This window comes from Camellia sinensis, chromosome 2, assembly GCF_055761805.1.
Source record: "Camellia sinensis isolate YWXY chromosome 2, ASM5576180v1, whole genome shotgun sequence".
Lineage (NCBI taxonomy): Eukaryota > Viridiplantae > Streptophyta > Magnoliopsida > Ericales > Theaceae > Camellia > Camellia sinensis.
In genome coordinates, this window is record NC_138962.1 from 194,522,875 (window position 1) to 194,535,421 (window position 12,547).

Consider the following 12,547-nt stretch of genomic DNA (forward strand, 5'->3'; position numbering starts at 1 on the left):
CACCAAAAACCAGTGGTTTTTCAGTATTAAAAAGGATGGTTTGAGGTCTTGCATAGGGGAGGGACACCCCTCTCCCTTCATTGTTTTGTTCCCTTGCCTTTTGGCTCAAAAGGGTAGCATGTGTGCTTGATCATTTTTGGCCTCATTTCAGAATTTTTTTTGGGTGTTTTAGGTCATATTTAACCTCTGTTTTGGGCCGGATTTGTGCCTCCTTGCATGCTTGTAGGACTTGCTTTGTATTGCTCCATTTTGCTTAGAAATGCATCTCAAGATTAGGCTATGATTTTTGCATGTGTTGGCTTGGTTCCATGAAGATGTTAGCATTATTTTTCCATGCTTAAGGTCTGTTGGCTATCAACTTGGCCATGCTTGACATGTTTGTTATGGTTACTTTGCATTTTGGCTTGAAAGCTTTGAGCATGTTGACCTCTAGCATGCATGGTTGTGATCATTCTCATGATTTGGCATCACTTAGGATCACTTTTCAGCCCAAGAATCATGCTTGTATGTGTGCATGCATAACCTCTTTCATGTCTTGAGGGTGTGCCCTTTTATGCCTACATTTAAGCCTTGGTGCATTTGCCTTCTTAGAAGCCACCTTAGCTGCCATATTAGGAGGGTTTGGAGTCCCTTTTTGCATGAAAATATTCTATTTTTATTTGTTTTAATCATGCCATGAGTGGTCATGTTGATGAGAGTGAGTGTCTCCCTTTTTGTGCCTTAACCGTAGGATTTTTGGCTTGCTTGTTGGCATGAACATTTGTCCACCTATCGGACACTTTTTGCCACTGTTTTGGGGTGGGTTAGGGTCTGCCACTTTATGGCTTAAAGCCCTCTTGCATGCTTATTTCATGTTTATCACATAATTGCTCCATTAAGTCATGTTTCATGTTGATCCCATTGCTCAAGTGGCCTTGATTTGCGTTGCATTTGCACCTTGTATGCTTGGCATTACACATTTGTCATGTGGGTCGCATAGTACTTGTTGTGCCTTGCATCTTGGTATCATGTCGCATTTTGAGCCGTGTTTGCATAACATGCATTACATTACTTGGTTTGGGGTGTCAAACCAAGTTTGGGAATCAAGGGACATTCATACTTCAAGTGATGTAATGTGCCTTGATTCTCGGTCACCGAGGCCTTTGACTCCAACTTGATAAGGCTTTGGATCTCATTTGTTTGTTGCATGCATCTTTATATCAAATGGCAAATTTGATTCTTTGAGCCACCATGCACCATTGATGGCTCGAGAATCGAAGGACATGCTTCTTTGAGTCCAAAACATGATAGGAAGCATGACAATGCTCACATATGCCTGAAACCTCCATGCCATGCACTGCCTATTCTGTTTGCTGTCAAAACTGTCTTCTGCAGGAGGTTTATGCCGACCGGCAGAATTTAGTGCCGACCGGCAATATCTGAACGGCCGGTGAATCAAATTAGTGCCGATGGAGATCCTAGAGTGCCGGTGGGGATTCTGTCCGGTCGGTGGTGCTCTGCAATGTGTAAGGAACCTGCTCCGGGACTTTGGCAATTTTCAGAAAGACAGAGCAGGACAAACAGAGGTGGCAGGGGTATGGTACGGGTTTTTTTCGGGCAAGCCGAGTTCCGAGCACGCGTCGTTCGCGCATCCCGAGGCAGAGGCTGCGGCCACCCTCTTCTTTCTTTTACATTCTTTCTTTCAATTAGAAATTCTGTAATAATTTTATTCGCTTATCATTTGGACTGTAATATTAATTCAAATCCTCCGAGTGAGGGTAAATATGTAATAAGTGTGGGTGAGTGTGATGTATGTCTTCCAACCCCACGTCTTTCTCCCTTTTATTTATCCGCTTTTGATGGTTAGATTAGGGCATATTTCAATTAGCATACAGTATGACAGCATGTTTGCATCATTCATCTGTATTGCATGCATCGGGCTCGGCGCATCATACTAACTGCATTGTACTTTCAATTCCAAATTGAATACATGAATCAGTTGGTTGCATATCGTATGTCATATTTAGGTTAACCGAGCCTAACTAAAATTGCATCTTGTATGTGTTGCATTAGGCAAAATAATATGAACTAGGACACGCACATTTGCTAACTAGTTATTGTTTTGGCACGGAGTACAATGTAAGTGGTTATGCTTTAGCATCCAGCATGCGTGTGAATGTTGCCATAATAGTATGCTTGCCATGAGGCTAGCTGCTTATGTGATATGACTGCTTGAATGCCTGTGGGTGGAGGTCAAATTACTTAAATTGGGATAATGCGTTAAAACTGCGATTTTTTAAGCCCACTAGATAGTGGCAAAACCATCTTTTCCAAAAGCCCACTTGAGGGTGGCAAAATCTGCATTTTAGCCTACTTGCGAGTAGCAAACCATTTTCAAAACAAACATGAAATGTTTTGTTCCAATTTGGGCGATTTGGTCTATACTTGTTTGCTGCGCGCATAACATAGTAATTCTAGGCTAATAATCGGGATAAGAACACATAACGTTTTCAAAAACGGATATCACGGTTAGTAGAGGCCGGTCTTCGGACCGGGCGAAAGGGGGTGCTCATAGCTGACCTTCCCCGATCGTACCCAAGCTCCCGAGCCGAGACAACTCCGGTGATGACGGACACGTGGCCTTCGGCACCGAGTCAGGGTTTCCTAAATTCCCCCATAAAAAATATTTAGGTGGCGACTCTGTATCTGGCAAAGCAGTCCATGTTTGGCACTACTTTTTCAAAAATCTGTTTCTCAAAACGATTTGCCAGATTTGGACTCTTTGGTTCAGATTAAGAACCGTGACACAAATCGAGTCCGAACTGTAGCACGAGGCCCCACGTGGGCGCTGTTACAGTTTCTGGCGACTCTGCTGGGGAGTTTAGAGAGCTTGACTCGAACTCGGGATATCCTGTTTTGATTTCATTTATGTGTTTCTTTGCATTGCATGTGCATTGGTGCGCCTAGGACACAGTGTTTGCCATCTGCCATTCCTGAACGGTTTGCTGGAGGCTTGTCTTGTCAAGGCATGACCATAAGGCTGACCGGTTATGGGCTCTGACAGTATGGGAACACAAACCCCGGTTTACCGGGGCACCCTTTTGACCATTCGACCTAGTGCATATTGAAATCCATAGCTACCATTCCAAACTAGGACAGGTTGCTCACCCGATGTTAGGTTGTTTGAAACCGCTGTGTGCGTAGTGAAACCCTAGCTCCTGACAAAATAGGACAGGGAAACCCTACCCCAACATAGGGGTGTTTTGGCTCTCTCTTACTTGCTATGTGCTTTTAGAGTGTATCTCTATAGAAATGCATATACCAGTTTACAAGTCTGAGCATCAGGCCTGTGGGCATCAGCATCAGTATTTGGGGAATCCGTTTTACCTGAGGGTATCAGTTTACAGGCAGATATTTGGGAAACAGTGATCAGTATTGGGTACATTCATCCTAGTATGCTCAAATCTGTTCCAGTGAAATTAGGCTGAGATGCTCTCTGTTTTCCCTTTTGCAAGGTAGTCCTGGAACCATAGCTTCAGAAGGCTCCGATATCCCCCGAGGTTCATCGGACTTGTGCTGATAGACTTTGTCAGGTCAGAGATTCAGTTCAAGGGTAATTAGAGCCAGGGAAGGCTAGTCAGGCACAGGCCACCAGTACAACAGCTACCAGATCAGTGATCTTTGAGCAGTCGGGCTGAGATTCCCGAGCCTATTGCCGACACAGATATACCGGTTGCTCAGTTAGATTAGAACAGTATGTCGAGTCTGGAAGAGATGGTGCGCCAACTCCAGGATAGTATGAAAGCCATGCAGCAAGACGCTGTCCGTCAAGCGGAATTCGCCAAACAACAGGCTGTGGCCATAACCCAACAGGCAGAGACAATTGCCAGATTGGAGCAGCAAACTGGAGTATCTACTTCGCACCAGGCTCCTCCCCCACCAAGAGTTCCCATACTCGGGGAGGCAACCCACGTCCAGGAGGATACCGACCTTCCAACAGGGCCAGCTCCGCCCCCGATCCCGTCTCAACTATCCAAAGAACCCACTCCTATCAATCAATCGGATTCTCCCTTCGAGTCCGAGGTGGACCCCATGGCATTAAAAATGAGTAAGCTTGAAAAGCTGTTTAAGAAATCTCAAGGCGTAAAGTCCATCCCGGGCATTGAGGACGGGTACACCGACGCAGCTGTAACTCTGCCGGATAGGTTCAAGATGCCTCACATTGACCGTTTTGATGGGTCAGGAGATCCCATAGTCCACCTGAGCTTGTTTTCAGATGTTTTGCGCCCGATGGGCTTGACAAGATTACAGAAGCTCTCCCTTTTTGGCAGGACCCTGTCGGGTATTGCGGTCACCTGGTATGCCAAATTGGAGGATTCAGTGAAACGAAACTGGGAGGAGATGGCCGAGGCCTTCGTCGCACAATATTCATACAATACCCAAATCGAGATTACGACCCGTGATCTTGAGACGATGAGACAGGAGCCGAAAGAGAGCTTCTCAGAATTCGTGGCCCGCTGGAGGGCCAAGGCCTCAATGATGACCATTAGGCCAACTGACAAAGATCAAATTCGGATGATTGTGCGCAATCTCCAGCCCAAGCTAATGCAGAAAATGATCGTGATCCCCTTCCCTACCTTTCCAGACTTGTATGAGATGGGAGTGCAGATCGAGGATGCTATGAAACAGGGCCTCTTTGACCAGGATAAGGAGCAGCCCAGGAGGGCATTTTCCCGCAATTCGAATGCGACCACCAGCGGTGACGCAGCTGCAAGGTCTTCTGAAGTGGGCATGGTCACCACCACCACATCAAAAACAGCCACCCCATTCACCGGTGCGTCTGGAAGTAGCTCACAAAAAACCAAATATCCACCTCGAGTCAAGAGGATTTTCACCCCACTCCATATGCCTTTGTCAAAGGCTCTAGAGGTCTTACTCCGGAAAGGACATCTGAAACCGTTGGAACAACGGCCCCTACCCGATCCTATCCCTGCAAAGCATGACCAGACTAAGTACTGTGCGTACCACCAACAAACCGGTCATGAAACCGATAGCTGCTTTCGTCTGCGCCATGATGTACAGGATTTGTTTGACAACAAGGTCATTGCCGCACCAGCTCAGTAAAGTCTATCACCACTGGATCAGTGAACTCGGGGGATAGTACGAATATGTGATCAGGGGATGAACCACCTGCGGGCGGCACTCAGTTTACTCCAGATGTGGCGTTTGGCACGCACTGTTTCGAGCATTTTACGAATGCTAGTTTTTATGATTTCTGACTTGGGTATTGGGTCAGTCTTCTCAATTTGTATTGAGTCAGTCTTTTCATACTGAGTCAGTCGGGTCTGTCTTGTTGTATCGAGTCAGTCCTGTTTTGTTAAAGTCGGGTGATTCCGGGGGTGTTACTTCGGATATCACTATTTTGCTTTGTGTTTGTCCTTTTGAGTCTGTTTCTGCCAGGGAGCCAGTTGTGCCAACAGATTTGAATGAACAGCAGTGATTTTCACACTCTTGTGTTTGCTTCTGCCGTGTGCCAGTTGTGCCAGAAGTATTGAATGGAATGACAGTGCTCTTCGCCTGCCTTTTCTGTGCCTTGAAATCATTGTATTGACCTAAGTTTTTCAAAACCTTTTTTTGAACACTGCGGTGAAAACGAAGAGGAAGGAATTCCTCGGGATTTGCAAAATTTTGATCAATTGAGAGAAAGAGAGGCGTGCTAAGCCCTTAATGAATGAGATCATGTTTGTTAATGTGAGTACTGAGAAGGATCCTGGCCTGATCCAGATTGGTCCCACATTGTCTTCAGCGCGAGCGATTTGTCGCTTTCTTAAAAACTTTCAAAAAATGTTTTGCGCAGTCCTGTGAAGACTTGTGTGGAATCGCCCTTGAGATTGTGCAGCCTAGGATCGCTCTCAGCCTCAAGATTCTGTCCATTTGCTTTCAAACCTCGGACTTAAATTTAGAATGTTCAATGGTCAACCGCCATATGAAGCCTGTGTGGCCAGATTCGAAGCAGCCCTCGGACAAGAAGCAAGAAAGTCAGATCAAGAAGATTAGACCTCATCAGAAGAAGCTTGCAAAGCTAGAACAGAAGTACCCTTCAAACTAGGGGCAAAAATGTCAGATATGCTCGAAGAGCTGAAGATGAGTCCTCTTGCAAATCAACAGCCACTCTCCTGGATACGGATGGCTTCGAAACCCTATAACCATTTGGCATGGACCAAGCTACGCTTTTACCTTTCGAGAGGCTCGCTGGGCCGAAAACCCGGAAGGGCGACCCAGGCAAAAGTTAGAGCAAGAAAAAGAAGAAAAAGAACAAAAAAAAAGGAAGAAAAGAAAAGAAAAAAAAAAGAAAAGAAAAGAAAAAAAGAAAGAAAAGAAAAGATAAAAAATGAAAAGAATTGAAAAGAAAAGAAGAACAAAGCTCGCAAGGTCGAAAACCCGCAACGGGCGCCTTGGCAAAAGTTAGAGCCTAAAAAGGAGAGGTTAATACCCGAGTGTACCTTACCCCGAACTACGTAAGGCTTGATTCCCATCTTTGGGATACGTAGGCAACTTCATTCTGAAGTCCAGCCCTGAAACACTTCAAATTCAACTTGTGTCCATGTGATGGTTCTAGTCATCTTTGTCTTTTCTATATCCGGGAGTTCGGTTGCAATCATCGCTCTGAGGACTGATTACAATACACTACGGGGCCATTTAGACAAGGGGCAACTTTCCGTTGCCATTCAACGCGCTGCGGTGCCGTGCAAACAAGGGGCAACTTTCCGTTGCCATGTAGCTCTCTTCGAGAAAGGGGCCAATTTTCCTCCAAATCCGAGGTTGTGCGTCTCAAGAGTGGGTTCCGTGCTTGTTAAGCATTGGCCGTTTGCAAAAATAGTTTTTGAGAATTTTTACTGAGGTTGACTATTCTCTCGAAAATTATTCCATCTTTTCCAAAACTGGACCATTTCTTGGACCCAAAAAGGGAAAATTTTCAGTGCTCATAGCCTGACTTGCATGATTTCAAATCAAAAATTGAACAAGTGTGTTAATCTAACTCTCATGTTGGTCAAAATTTGTTTTAGTAGAAAACCAAAACAAAAAATGGTCAAAATAATGAACTAGGGGCACAGTTGAGTCAGGCTTCCTGTCTTTTCCCTGTTATCAATGCATTTGCCAGAAAGGGCACTCTACCTGCCAGAAAAGGGCACCACTGAAGCTGACCGCAAAAGGGCAGAAGGCTCTCACATCCTCCACGCAATGAGGTATCAAGCCAAGTGCGAAGCATGAACGGGAACGGATCAAGATATTCCACTCCTTTGTTTGGACAGATCTGATCATGTCCAAACTCCCCAGCAGAGCATCGTCAACCGATGTCAGCTACAGATCTGCTACCCGTCCAGTTGTAGCACAGCCCCTCTATGGGAGAAGCTCACTGTTGTGAACAAGACTGAGAATCTGATAGAATACCAGCGGCAAGAGCCCACAATTTCTAGTTTATCCATCAACCACCCAGGGGAGGGATTGAAAAACGAGAGATTAAAGAATAGAGAGATGTGCGCTGAGAGAAAAAGCGAGAAAAGGGTTTTGAGAGAAAAACCGAGCTTGAGAGCCGAGTGATGTGAGAATCACAAATAAGAAAGGGTGGGAATAATACCCGGTGAAACAGGCTCCCTGTGCACGTCTGTGTGTCGTGTCTTTTGTTTTGTCTCGATTCTTGTCTTGAGTCGTTCCGAGCATGTCTCGATGTGTTTAGGTTGTTTACCTTTTGTTTTTCGTTATTGAGTCGTAGTGCGCTGTGTTCAGTCGTAGGCTCAATACCCGGTTAAGAACTCTTTTCTTAATTTCAAAAATCAAATCATCTTGTGCTCAGAGTGCTGTGCCATTCTCCACATTTGTGCAAAACAGTATTTGTTCTTTCATAAAACTGCAGGGCCCACCCCCGATAAGTGTGAACAGTAGAACAAGGACCTATCTGAAGCTATGTAGGTTCCAGACTGCAAAGCAAAAGAAAAAAAAAAGAGAAAGGAAAATTTGGAGCATCTCAGGGTGTTCCAGCTTTGGCAAGATCCGAGACTGCATTTCAGGTGCACCTTCCCAGACCTCGCCATTTCTCTGGAGTATGAGTGTATCTCGATCCCAAGTGTAAGCCTGCTTCAAGTCGGAATGGCAATTAAAGCAGCAGCAGATGTTATCTCTTGCCAACATAAATAGGGTGTGCCCTTTTTGAGCTGAGCGTATTACAAAGTCCTCCGAAAGGTAAATCGAAGGCACCGGAGTACATGTTTGATGCCCTTCCATTTCATAGAATGTGCACTTTCATATACATTTCTGTGACATGTGTGCCGCACATCGTTATGGTTCATGCATAGAATATGCTTGCTTTCGATTCTGCGTAGAATATGCTCCTACTTCTTGCATAGAAAATGCTCGTATCTTTTGCATAGAAAATGCACTCTTCCACACTTGCATAGAAAATGCACCTCATTTGCATAGAACATGCATTCACTCGCACTATCTTGTGCACTTACACTTTGTATCTCACTAGCACTGTCTTGTGCATCTTGTGGTTGTATCTCATTCGCACTATTTTGTGCATTACATTTCAATCGCGCTGTTTAGCGTATCGCACTGTTTAGTGCATTTCAAATCACTCGCGCTGTTTAGCATATCGCACTGTTCAGTGCATTTCAATCGCGCTATTTTGCGTATCGCACTGTTTTGTGCAGTTTATCATTCGCGCTATTTTGCGTATTGCACTATTTTGTGCAGTTTATCATTCGCGCTATTTTGCGCATTGCACTATTTTGTGCAGTTTACAATTCGTGCTATTTTGCACATCGCACTGTTTTGTACAGTTTACATTTCGCGTTATTTCGCGCACCTCAATCGCACTGTCTTGTGCATTTCAAATCACTCGCGCTTTCTTGCGCATCGCACTGTTTTGTGCAGTTTATCACTCGCGCTGTTTAGCGTATCGCACTGTCTTGTGCATTTCAAATCACTCGCGCTTTCTTGCGCATCGCACTATTTTGTGCAGTTTACACTCGCGCTCTTTTGCGTATCGCACTATCTTGTGCATTTCATTACATGCTCTCTCTCATCTTGCATAGAAAATGATTGTAGCATTTGTCAGTTCATTGCGTCGCACTATTTTGTGCACCTTACTTGCATTTTGCATGCATTCTATCGCGCTATCTTGCACACCTCACTTGTACTTGTTAGTACATTGCATTGTTTTGAATACAAATCGGCTTCGCGTAGCGTATAAGTCCAACTTTCAAAATCGGCTTCGCGTAGCGTATAAGTCCAACTTTCAAAATCGGCTTCGCGTAGCATATAAGTCCAACTTTCAAAACTGGCTTCGCGTAGCGTATAAGTCCAACTTTCAAAATCGGCTTCGCGTAGCGTATAAGTCCAACTTTCAAAATCGGCTTCGCGTAGCGTATAAGTCCAACTTTCAAAACCGGCTTCGCGTAGCGTATAAGTCCAACTTTCAAAACTGGCTTCGCGTGGCGTATAAGTCCAATTATCAAAGTCTTCCTGCATATCATTTGCATCCTGCCCCTGAACTACGCTGGTTTGATTCCTTGCAAAGGGATACGTAGGCAGCCTGCGGGCACAACCATTCATTCATTTGTATTTTGTTTGTCCAAGTCTTCGGCCTTGTCAAAAATAGGTCGTCTCTGGGCTTTGACATTCACTCCCGTCATTGTTATGACTTTCGAGTTCTGTCAAAGAGGGGCAACTGTAGACACCCCATTTTTGACCGTCCTCAAGACTTGGACGTCACTGTTTGAACACTCGGTGATTATCCATGTTTGTGTTCGTTTGGAGTTCCCGGAGGTCTCGGTTACGCGCCTTGCCTCAGGATCCCCGAATTCGACCGTTAAGTGTCCGGTTTTGCACCAAACACTTGCATCTTGCCTTGGAGGGGCAGGGAATACCTTGTGAGGCATCCCCACACACCACCGACAGTAGCTTGAGGCCACTGGCTGGTTTTTTGCCTCCATCGGCACTATAGTTTGCCGGTCGGCATACTTTTATGCCGGTCGGCACTTTTTGTTGCCGGTCGGCACTAAATTTTGTCAAAGTGACATTTTTAGGCAGCCGACCACTATTCATCCACTTTGTGGAGATATTTTGTGCCAGCTGTGATAGCTGGCACCAACTCTGCCTCCCTCCATACACGTGTATGGAGGGATTGCCCTCTAACTAAGCTTGTTGTATAAGCTTTGCAAGAGGGGCCTCTATAAGAGGAGGCCTCTCCTCTTTGATCTTGGTTAGCAAAATTAGGGCAAAAACCAGAGCATAGAGATATAGATATACCCTATCTCTATATCTCCCTCTCTCTCTCCCTTTGTGTGTGTTTCCTTGGCCTAAAGGTGAGTTTTACCTTACTTTTGCACCATTACACACACTATTACACATAGCTCCGAGATTGAGGGACTTGGGGGGTTGTTTCTTGAGTTTTTGGACTGATTTTGGTCAAAAGAAGAGGGCTAGACCATTTGTTCTTCAAAGGTTCTTCAAGGGTGAGCATCTTGCTTTATATTCCCAAAATTTGCAATAGATTTTTACCTATCTTGCTTGCTGTATTAGCTCTTGTGTATAACATAAAAAAGGCTTGTATTTTCATGCTTTAGAACTTTTATTAAGGTTGTTGTGTAGTTTGAGTGCAAACTCACCTTGCTAGGCCTTATTTGGTCCCTTTTATTGCCTCTTTGATAGGGCTTTGTTTGCTTGAGTGTGTTGGCCTTTTCACCACCAAAAACCAGTGGTTTTTCAGTATTAAAAAGGATGGTTTGAGGTCTTGCATAGGGAGGGACACCCCTCTCCCTTCATTGTTTTGTTCCCTTGCCTTTTGGCTCAAAAGGGTAGCATGTGTGCTTGATCATTTTTGGCCTCATTTCAGAATTTTTTTTGGGTGTTTTAGGTCATATTTAACCTCTGTTTTGGGCCGGATTTGTGCCTCCTTGCATGCTTGTAGGACTTGCTTTGTATTGCTCCATTTTGCTTAGAAATGCATCTCAAGATTAGGCTATGATTTTTGCATGTGTTGGCTTGGTTCCATGAAGATGTTAGCATTATTTTTCCATGCTTAAGGTCTGTTGGCTATCAACTTGGCCATGCTTGACATGTTTGTTATGGTTACTTTGCATTTTGGCTTGAAAGCTTTGAGCATGTTGACCTCTAGCATGCATGGTTGTGATCATTCTCATGATTTGGCATCACTTAGGATCACTTTTCAGCCCAAGAATCATGCTTGTATGTGTGCATGCATAACCTCTTTCATGTCTTGAGGGTGTGCCCTTTTATGCCTACATTTAAGCCTTGGTGCATTTGCCTTCTTAGAAGCCACCTTAGCTGCCATATTAGGAGGGTTTGGAGTCCCTTTTTGCATGAAAATATTCTATTTTTATTTGTTTTAATCATGCCATGAGTGGTCATGTTGATGAGAGTGAGTGTCTCCCTTTTTGTGCCTTAACCGTAGGATTTTTGGCTTGCTTGTTGGCATGAACATTTGTCCACCTATCGGACACTTTTTGCCACTGTTTTGGGGTGGGTTAGGGTCTGCCACTTTATGGCTTAAAGCCCTCTTGCATGCTTATTTCATGTTTATCACATAATTGCTCCATTAAGTCATGTTTCATGTTGATCCCATTGCTCAAGTGGCCTTGATTTGCGTTGCATTTGCACCTTGTATGCTTGGCATTACACATTTGTCATGTGGGTCGCATAGTACTTGTTGTGCCTTGCATCTTGGTATCATGTCGCATTTTGAGCCGTGTTTGCATAACATGCATTACATTACTTGGTTTGGGGTGTCAAACCAAGTTTGGGAATCAAGGGACATTCATACTTCAAGTGATGTAATGTGCCTTGATTCTCGGTCACCGAGGCCTTTGACTCCAACTTGATAAGGCTTTGGATCTCATTTGTTTGTTGCATGCATCTTTATATCAAATGGCAAATTTGATTCTTTGAGCCACCATGCACCATTGATGGCTCGAGAATCGAAGGACATGCTTCTTTGAGTCCAAAACATGATAGGAAGCATGACAATGCTCACATATGCCTGAAACCTTCATGCCATGCACTGCCTATTCTGTTTGCTGTCAAAACTGTCTTCTGCAGGAGGTTTATGCCGACCGGCAGAATTTAGTGCCGACCGGCAATATCTGAACGGCCGGTGAATCAAATTAGTGCCGATGGAGATCCTAGAGTGCCGGTGGGGATTCTGTCCGGTCGGTGGTGCTCTGCAATGTGTAAGGAACCTGCTCCGGGACTTTGGCAATTTTCAGAAAGACAGAGCAGGACAAACAGAGGTGGCAGGGGTATGGTACGGGTTTTTTTCGGGCAAGCCGAGTTCCGAGCACGCGTCGTTCGCGCATCCCGAGGCAGAGGCTGCGGCCACCCTCTTCTTTCTTTTACATTCTTTCTTTCAATTAGAAATTCTGTAATAATTTTATTCGCTTATCATTTGGACTGTAATATTAATTCAAACCCTCCGAGTGAGGGTAAATATGTAATAAGTGTGGGTGAGTGTGATGTATGTCTTCCAACCCCACGTCTTTCTCCCTTT